A 10,437-nucleotide genomic window follows, 5' to 3' on the forward strand; every position below is an offset into this window, starting at 1 on the left:
GATGTGATAGCTTGCGAGACAGACCTAAAGCGAAAACAATATGCGTGATGATTCCGCCCACATGGATGAATCCTTCGGTAGATCTGGAGACACCGCTGAGACTGTATAACAAAAAGTTCCCACATGCTACTGGGCGAGATTGGGATGCACAAAATAATAGGAAGATCTCCTCTTCACTCAGTAGTGTCTCTGCATCCGGTCTTCCCAGGAAGGAATGTGCCAATATCATCTGAAAGTATCTAAAGGCGGGGTTATGTATAACATGAGACAACTACGTAGATGGATCCTGGCTTCCACCACCTGATATATCACTCCAAAACTTCTCCACCTCCTTACCCAGAAAATATCCCATAGGTGTCTCCGGGATAGCATCAGGAGTGGTCTGGAAGCCCAATAGGTCGTCGAACTCTTTCTGGCTGAAAGAGTATTCAACTCCAAAGAGCCTGAAAGCAGCATACCCATCTGGTCCAGAGTATGGGTCATAGTCGAATGAACTCATGAACCCTAATGTCAGGTTCCTGTAGGTGTTACTCAAGTCGTCGGCAAACTCGTCCCAGTGAAGTTGGTGGTTAAGGAATCGGATACTCGGCTCGATACCCAGTGCCTCCATACAGTGCTGATCAGGATAACGTGTGGGTGCCATAGGGCGCTGATACAGAGCGATGTAGCGCTTCTCTGAGCATTATCTCTATAGGCCACGTGCATATCATCGAAATCCTGCATCCTGTAAAAGTTAAGAAAGTGATCCTGAAAAATGTAAACCATTCAAATTTTTAGTCTCGATGCAAAATACGATAAAATTAAATTAAATTAAATTAAATAAATGCGAAAAAGTAAAATGAAATAAAAACCATGGGTTGCCTCCCACGCAACGCTTGTTTAACGTCATTAGCTTGACGAATAGAATTTATACACCTATAGTAGTAGGAATCGGTGGATCAATCAGAGTGTGGCTTGAGTAGTATGCCGGAATGTCTTCTCCTTCGTAGGGCTTCAGTCTTTGTCCATTTACAATGAATGGACTACAGGTTTCGTTCTTGATTTCCACGGCTCCGGATCTTAGAATCTTGGATACTTCGAATGGGCCAGTCCATCTTGAGCGTAGCTTTCCGGGGAAGAGTCGTAACCTAGAGTTGAAAAGGAGAACATGATCGCCTATATTGAAGTTTTTCTTTACTATTCTTTTGTCGTGATAGGCTTTTGTTCTTTCTTTGTATATTTTTGCATTCTCGTAGGCAGATTGCCTAAGTTCTTCTAGTTTATGAATGTCTAGGGTATGCTTTTCTCCAGCGGCTAGGTAGTCTAAATTCAAAGTTTTAACAGCCCAATAGGCCTTATGCTCTAATTCGAACAGTAAGTGATAGGATTTTCCATAAACTAGTTGGTAAGGAGTAGTTCCTATAGGGGTTTTGAAAGCGGTTCTATAGGCCCATAATGCTTCTTGAAGCTTCTGAGACCAGTCTCTCCTAGAAATAGAAACAGTTTTCTCTAGGATTTGTTTTATCTCCCTATTAGATACTTCTACTTGGCCACTAGTCTGTGGGTGGTATGGTGCTGTTACTCTATGCCTAACTCCATATTTTCTTAAAAGTTTGTCAAATATTCTCGATATGAAGTGTGATCCCCCATCGCTTATGACTAAACGTGGTGTTCCAAATCTAGGGAATATATAGTTTTTAAATAGTTTGATTACTACCCTAGTGTCGTTTGTGGGTGCAGCTATAGCTTCAATCCACTTAGACACATAGTCTACAGCTACTAAGATATACATGTTCCCTAAGGATGGTGGGAAAGATCCCATGAAATCTATACCCCATACGTCAAAGAGTTCTACTTCCTGAATGTTTCTTAGAGGCATTTCATCACGCCTTGAAATGTTTCCAGTGTGTTGGCATCTATCACATTTGACAGTGCAAGCATAGACATCTCGCCACATGGTAGGCCAAAATAGGCCAGCTTGAAGAATCTTGGCGTACGTCTTAGAGGTGCTCGCATGTCCACCATACGGTGCAGAATGACAATGCTCGATAATACTATTTACCTCTTCTTCTGGAACGCAACGGCGAAAAATGCCATCTTTACCCTTTTTGAAAAGGAGCGGTTCGTCCCAATAGAAGTTTCTCACATCGTGGAAGAATTTCTTCTTGCGGTGGTAGTCAAGATCAGAGGGTACTATATCAGCAGCTAGGTAATTAACGAAGTCTGCATACCAGGGTACGTTACTTATTGCTAAGGAATTTTGGGAGTGCTCATAAGGATCTAGGTTATTATCTTCAATGGTTTCTACTCTAGCTATCAGTCTATCATAGGCGAAATCGTCATTTATGGGTACTAGTTCAGGTTTTAGATGTTCTAGCCTAGAAAGGTGATCGGCTACTACATTTTCAGTGCCTTTTTTTATCTCTTATGTCTAAATCAAACTCTTGTAGTAATAGAACCCATCGGAGTAACCTGGGCTTGGCATCTTTTTTACTTAATAGGTAATGAATGGCAGCATGATCGGTGTAAACTATAATTTTTGCTCCTACTAGATATGATCTAAATTTGTATATAGCGAAAACTACAGCGAGTAATTATTTTTCAGTTGTGGCATAGTTAAGTTGGGCAGCATCTAGGGTTCTACTGGCATAGTAAATGGAATGTAATTTTTTATCTTTCCTTTGTCCTAGAACGGCTCCAACTGCATAATCACTAGCGTCGCACATTATCTCAAAAGGTTCTGACCAATCAGGTGGTTTCATAATGGGTGCTGAGATTAACGCTTGCTTTAAAAGATTAAATTTGTCATTACATTTTTCATCAAAAATGAATTCAGCATCTTTCATTAAAAGTCCAGTTAAAGGTTTGGTTATTTTGGAGAAGTCCTTAATAAAACGCCGGTAGAATCCAGCGTGTCCAAGAAAGCTTCGGACTTCTCTGATGGTTTTTGGTGGTTTTAGGTTTTCTATAACTTCTATTTTAGCTTTATCTACCTCTATACCTTTTTCGGAAACTATATGTCCTAAAACTATTCCTTCGGTAACCATGAAATGACACTTTTCCCAGTTTAGCACGAGGTTCACCTCCATGCATCTCTCCAGGATTTTCTCAAGGTTAGCAAGACAATTGTGGAAATCAAATCCGCAAACCGAGAAATCATCCATAAACACTTCCATGATACCATCAAGGTAATCTGCAAAGATTCATCATGCAGCGTTGGAAAGTAGCTGGGGCATTATAGAGGCCGAATGGCATTCGTCTGTAGGCAAAAGTTCCATAAGGGCATGTAAAGGTAGTTTTTTCTTGATCTTCGGGGTGGATAGGTATTTGGAAGAATCCAGAGTATCCATCTAGATAACAGAAGTAAGAGTTCTGGCTAGATGCTCCAACATCTGGTCTATAAATGGTAAAGGGAAATGATCCTTCCTGGTTGCTTTATTTAATTTTCTATAATCTATACACATCCGCCATCCTCCTTCTAAACGTTTTGCTACATGTTCGCCTTTATCGTTTTGCACGACTGTGATGCCTCCTTTTTTAGGTACTACATGCACAGGGCTCACCCACTTACTATCCAAGATCTGATAGATTATACCTGCCTCAAGTAACTTAAGAACTTCCTTTTTAACAACATCACTCATTATAGGGTTTATTCTTCTCTGATGTTCCCTGGAGGGTTTTGAATCTTCTTCCAGCGAAATCCGATGCATGCATACGGATGGGCTTATACCTTTCAGGTCAGAGATATTATATCCTAAGGCTGAGGGATATCTTCATAAAACGTCTAAAAGTTGGTTCGTTTCCTCTTGGCTCAAGGTAGCATTGACTATAACTGGACGGTTCATCTTTTCATCGAGGAACTCATATCTCAGGTTCTTAGGCAGTTCCTTAAGTTCTAAGGTTGGTTCTTTAGGGTATGGCATATGATCTGGGGTAAGGGATAAACATTCGTAAAGGTTATCATCGATGTAGGGTTTCTTAAAGTCATCATCTTCCCTTATGAGAGTTGATGGTAACTTAATTGTTTTTATAATTTCTTTTTGTTCTAATTCTCTAACACATTCATCAATGATATCTAAGGCATAACACGAGTCTCCCATCACAGGTGCCATAAGAAATTTCGAAAGTATAAATTCTATTTTCTCATCACCTACCTCAAATGTCAACTTTCCTTTCTTGACATCTATTATGGCTCCTGCAGTCGATAAGAATGGTATACCTAGAAGGATTGGTATATCATTGTCCTCTTTGATGTCCATGACAACAAAATCAGTAGGGATAAATAGCTGACCTATCCTAACAGGGACATCTTCTAAAATGCCTATCGGATATTTAACAGATCTATCGGCTAACTGAAGCGACATCTTAGTGGACTGTAATTCTCCTAAGTTTAACCTCTCACAAACTGCTAAAGGCATTAGGCTCACACTAGCTCCTAAGTCTAGAAAAGCTTTTTCGATGACATGATTACCCAAAAGGCAAGGAATGGAGAAATTTCCAGGATCTTTATCTTTCTTTGCTAATTTGTCCTCGGAAATAGCATTACATTCCAAAGGCTTCGGATCGTCAAGTCTACGTTTGTTGGTAAGGATGTCTTTGAGAAACTTTGCATAAAAAGGTATTTGGGTGATGGCTTCTATGAAAGGGATTTCTACATGAAGTTTTTCTATAACTTTAATAAATTTTTGATACTGTTTATTGATCTGGGTTTGTTTGAGTCTTTGAGGATATGGTATAGGTGGTTTATATGGTGGGGGTGGTACGTAAGTTTTGTCTTTAGGTTCTTCTCCTTTTTCTCGACCTCCCTGGTTTTCAGGTTCCTCTGGTTCCTTTACTTCGTCCGTGGGTTTGGTACATTCCTTAGAAGTTTCGGGTTCACTTAATCTAGGGTTTGGTGGCTCATCATAAGCGTTCCCACTTCGTAGGGTAATGGCATTGGCTTGTCCTCTCGGATTTTGTTGAGGTTGTCTAGAGAATTGTCCTCCAGGTGTAGTCTGAGGGGCTTGGTTTAAAGCTACCTGAGAGATCTGGGTTTCAAGCATCTTGGTATGAGTAACTATTTGGTCAACCTTGGTTCCTAACTGGGTAATCAATTCGTTAACATGAATGTTTTGGTTCATGAACTCCTTGTTTTGTTGGGTTTGAGCGGTGATAAAATTTTCCATAATTTTCTCAAGGCTCGGCTTTGGTGGCACAGGTTGCATAGGTTGATTTGATCTAGGGGCTTGATAACTAGGTCTCGGAGGTGCATTATTTTGGATTGGGTTATTGTTTTTATAGGAGAAGTTCGGGCGATTCCTCCATCCAGGGTTACAGGTATTCGAATATGGGTTCCCTTGGGTGTAGTTCACTTGCTCAGAGTGGGTTTCGTTTAATAGACTGCATTCTGCAGATTGGTGACCTTTGGTTCCACATATCTCACAATCCGACGAAACTGCGGCTACAGTATTCGGGTTTATGCATATATGCTCGACCTTAAGGGCCAATGCGTCCATTTTAGCTTGAATCATGTCTATAGAGCTTAGTTCATGCACTCCTCCTTGGGCTTCCTTCTTCTCAACTGTCACTCGTTTGACTCCCCATGATTGATGGTTTTGAGCCATATCTTCGATGAGGGCACTAGCTTCAGGATAAGGTATGTTCATCAGAGCACCGCCTGCGGCAGCGTCGACGGTCATCTTTGTGTTGTAATGAAGTCCATTATAGAAGGTTTGAATGATTAACCAATTTTCTAAACCATGATGTGGGCATGCTCGTAACAACTCTTTATATCTCTCCCAAGCTTCGAACAACGATTCTCCTTGGTTTGGGGTAAATCTAGTTATATGGTTTCGAAGGACGGCGGTCTTACTCGGGGGAAAGTATCTAGCAAGAAAAACTCTTCTAAGGTTATCCCAAGTCGTAATGGAATTGGGTGGAAGGGAATCTAACCATGATAGGGCTTTATCTCTGAGGGAAAAAGGAAATAATCTTAAATGTATTGCCTCAGGAGAAGCTCGATTGGTTTTAAAAGTGTCTGCTAAATGAAGAAATATTTTTAAATGTTGGTTTGGGTTCTCAGTAGCGAGACCTGCGAATTGCCTCTGTTACACTAGTTGCAACAGGGATGGTTTAAGTTCAAAATTATTAGCTGGGATGGTTGGGTTTACTATACTAGAACTAGGTTCTTCATTAGATGGTTGAGCAAAATCCTTAAGAGGTCTCTGGTTTTGATCTTCGGCCATAACTCTCTTAATTCTATGAAAGAATAAACGTGCGCAAGCGTAACGTTCAGGTTCCGCCAGAGGGTATACTAAGCTTAAACTTCCGGTGCTGCGAGTTCTTCGCATTGACCGACGGGAAATAGCCTAAGTCTAAATGATATAACAATAGGGAAATGAAATTTGACGAAATTGGTCCCCGACAACGGTGCCAAAAACTTGATGCGTGTGCTTTCACAAGTATACGAACGCGTCAGAGTAATATAAAAGATTGTCGAATCCACAGAGACCAAGTGTCAATCTTTCGTTATCTGTCGTTATGGTGTTTATCAAAGGCAATCAAAATAGGTGTTTTTGGAGTGTGCAATGAAAAGTAAAGTGTTGAATAAAGATTAATTAATAAAGACAGGGTCGAATGTAATTCACGTAATCAATTAATAATCCAAGTACTTGCTAATAGAACTACTTATGGGCAATGTTTTCTACTTTGAAAAGAACTAATTTAACAGGAAATGTCGCTTTCGCGTATTCAGAACCGAGTTGTACTCCCTAATCAAACCCTCTTATTGTCAATTATAAAAAGGCGCGCATTGCGTTAGAGTAGTAAACCTATTTTTAAGAAATATAGTATCTTGACCAAGTTGAAAAGTATTATAACCTGGATTTATTAACCAAAAGAGGTTCTTATGAACCAGACTCTAAACTTATAAACGCGTCCGAAAATAGTTTAAAATCTCTTTTCTTCTTAAATTAAAAACTCCTAATAAACTAAACAAAGCGCTTTCGCTGTTTTTGAAATAGTTAAAAACAATTAAGTTTAGATAGATGTTGGACGGCTTTCGATCTTACCCAACGGAATTGAAGTGCGGGAAAACTTAAGTTGAAAGTTAAAATAGCCCTTAAGTGTTTCTACGAACAATTGTACGGATTATCGGTTCAATTACAATTCTTACATTCTAACCTTATAAATTTAGTTAGACATGGTAAAGTAAAAGTGCATTAATTTTAAAAAAAGTAGTGCAAGTGCGGAAAGTAAATAAAAGTAGTGCGAGTGCGGAAAGTAAACAAAAGTAAAGCGAGTGCGAGGAAATAAATAATTTAAAGCGAGTGCGAGAAAATAAACAAAAGTAAAGCGAGTGCGAGGAAATAAATAATTTAAAGCGAGTGCGAGAAAGTAAATAAAAGTAAAGCGAGTGCGAGGAAATAAATAATTTAAAGCGAGTGCGAGGAAATAAATAATTTAAAGCGAGTGCGAGGAAATAAATAAAAGTAAAGCGAGTGCGAGGAAATAAATAAGATAAAGACAAGTAATAAAAACCTGCTCCAATCGGAGGGTTGAATAAATTGCAAAGCGGAAATGAAAATGGCGGCAAGATTAACTTCCTTCCAAAGTGCTCCAAACTCGATTACAGACTATATCACAGACTTGATTACACAATTGTGATAACACTTCAATGCGAAGCGATTACCACTTTATAATACTGAATATATGCCTAAGTGAAACAAAGTTGCTCTGAGTTTTCCTCTGTTCTAAGTTTGGATGATTGTAAAAGTGATTTCGAGTTTCTATTTATAAGCAAGTAAAAAGATGGAAATGACAAGGATGCCCTTCAACTTGAAAATGGGAGGGAAAACTTTTCCTCTTGTGGCGCCCGCCACAAGGCCATGGCGCCCGCCACAAGACCATTCTGAGGCGCCTTAGTGGAAGTAGTGGGGAACATGGCAGTTGAGGGAGGTTGAGCTTAGACACGTCATGGCAGGGTCTATGGCGCCAGCCATGGGGTAGGCCACAAGTACAAAATGCTGAATTTTAGGGTTTTTAGCTCTTTTTCACTCCTTTTCTTGACCGGGGCTCCGAATAAAGTAAAAACCTGAATACAAAGGAAAACATAGCAATAACACAACAAAATAACAATAAAACAACTAGAATGCATGTGAAATCGGAGTCGAAAATACGGTAAATTTCAGTGTTATCATCCCCCACCTCCTCAGTGAACATTGTGAGTACCCCTTTTATCTTGACAATAAACATTGTGGACAATGTTTGGTTCAAGTGTGAGGTTTTTTTTATTGTTTTGCATTTTATTTAAGTTGTGTTTGTTTACTTCATTACTTTGTTTTTTCTTTGTGTGCCTGTTTTATTTCCATGAGTTACAGATAAAAGTGGATTCTACTAGATAAATTATGGACTAGTGACCAGTGAAGGAAAGATGCAACCCCGAATTTGCTCCCGAGGCAACCTGGAGTTTATACAGCTGAGAAAGAAAATGTTGGATGCAACTTGACGACTCTAGACCAAAAGAGGGGATGGTAGACCCAAGCTGAAGTTGTTTGTCATGAAGAGTGGTTTGGAGCCTGCAAGCTTATCCAACATGGTGAGATTTCAACAAAACCAAACACAAAAGAGCGCATTCAGGTATGACTTTATCTCTCTAATTTTGCATAAGTTCTACTGATACAGCATAATACAAAGACTCACACTGAGGCACGTTGTTTGTTTTCACCCTTTAGCCTTTCTAGCCATCCGTAATGTTGTATTTATCCATTGTTAACCCTGTTGAGCCTGTACCCCCTTGTTTGTGAAAACCGTCATGATTAACCATAAGCCAAACACTTCCTACCTTCGCTCGGCATGACTGTTGTAGTGTCAAATTCGTGCAAAAAGATAAGTTTGGGGTGGTGATCCTTAGAAAAAAATTGAAAAAGGGCAAGTGCAACAAAAAGAAAAAAGAGTATGTAGAAACATCCGCTTCTACCGAAAGAAAAAAAAAAGAGAAGAGAAATGAAAAATAGAAATGAGGCATAAGCCCTTGCCTAAGTCAAAGACTCGTGCATTAATGTGACACTCAAAAGAAAAATTGAGTGAAAAAGAGTCAAGTTGGACAACACCCCATAAAATAATTTGTGCACAAAGAAAAGCAACAACATGAATGCCGAGTTTTAAACCTTTGTCATCCATTTTCTTGTCTATCCCCACCGTACCTAAGCCTCATTACAACCCGAAAGACCTCTAAAAGTGTGTGAATTTGGTTTGTGTAGTGAACGTAGAATCTATTCAAAAATTAAGAGTTGATATTGCATACCTTGATATCATGAGTTCTAAACACTTTAACCCCAAGAGATTTGGTGAGTGGTGTGAAGAAGTTTGTAGGTGAAGGAACATTCTGATATGATAATGCAGTGGATAGTTCGAATGGGTGAACCAGAAGCTTAATTGGGAAGGAGGAAGATAAGTTGCGAATAGCATCAGTTGTATTGTGGAAAGAAGAAAATCCATGGTTGACCTCTGTGTTGTCTCTTACATCACTTGAGGACAAGCAATGAGATAAGTTTGGGGTTGTGATCGGTCACCATTTGCACTTAGTTTTCATCATCCATCCAGCATGAATCTTCAAGAATCGGTAACACTTTGTTCTTTCTTTTAGTTGATTTCTTAAATTTATCGCATTTTATAAATTCCTGCTTGTTTTATGTTGTATTAGTGGTTCATCTCTTTTTGTCGCATTTTATGCGTTTCCATGGTAGTTCTAATTAGTTTCCAGGTCTAACAATAAGCCCGAAAGATATGTACCGGAAGAATGGAAGTCAAGGACATCGTGCAAAGCGAGATAAGGCAAAAAGAGGGGGCTGACACGGGTGCCCGTGTCAGTTGACACGACCCGTGTCAGCATGTGCAGAGTGGAGATCAAAGAAGCAAGAAAACAGAGGGCTGACACGGGTGCCTGTGTCAGCAAGGGCTGAAGGAATTGAGTTGAAAAAGAGCCAACACGGGCGCCCGTGTCACCTGACATGGCCTGTGTTGGTCAATTCGCCCCATTTGCTGATTTTTATTGTTTTGGTCTCTTTGTAAGTCCGGAGGGCGGTTTTGGTATTTCATGATGTTTTTAGATGATTGAGAACTATTTAATCTGCATTTTGGTAAAGAGAAAGGGACTTTTGATTGTACAAGGAATAAACAGAAAGGAGAAGAGAGCTTTCAAGGTGTTGGGAAAAGAAGAGATCTTCAAGATCGGAAGAGATTGAAGATCAATCTTCATCACCAGAAAATTGTAATGTCTCTATTTTGTAATTTACTGTCTTTGAATATTTTGAGAAGCTAAACCCCCAATTGCTAGGGGGTGTCCCTGAATTGCTACTGTGTGAACACTATTTCTATGTTTTTATGATCATCAACGTTTTCTTAATTCAAATTATTATACAACGTTCTTAATGCTTTATTTTATCAGATAAATGGAATTTTGATCTATGGTTAAGGTTT

General features: G+C 39.4%; 1 non-coding gene across 1 annotated transcript; it reads left to right on the forward strand.

The window, feature by feature from the left end:
- The first annotated feature begins 5,712 nt into the window (after positions 1-5,712).
- Positions 5,713-5,819, forward strand: LOC127098900 (small nucleolar RNA R71). Its single transcript, XR_007793584.1, has one exon. It is a non-coding gene; the product is annotated as a small nucleolar RNA R71 (small nucleolar RNA).
- The last annotated feature ends 4,618 nt before the right edge of the window (positions 5,820-10,437 follow it).

Source organism: Lathyrus oleraceus, chromosome 6, assembly GCF_024323335.1.
Source record: "Lathyrus oleraceus cultivar Zhongwan6 chromosome 6, CAAS_Psat_ZW6_1.0, whole genome shotgun sequence".
Classification (NCBI taxonomy): Eukaryota; Viridiplantae; Streptophyta; class Magnoliopsida; order Fabales; family Fabaceae; genus Lathyrus; species Lathyrus oleraceus.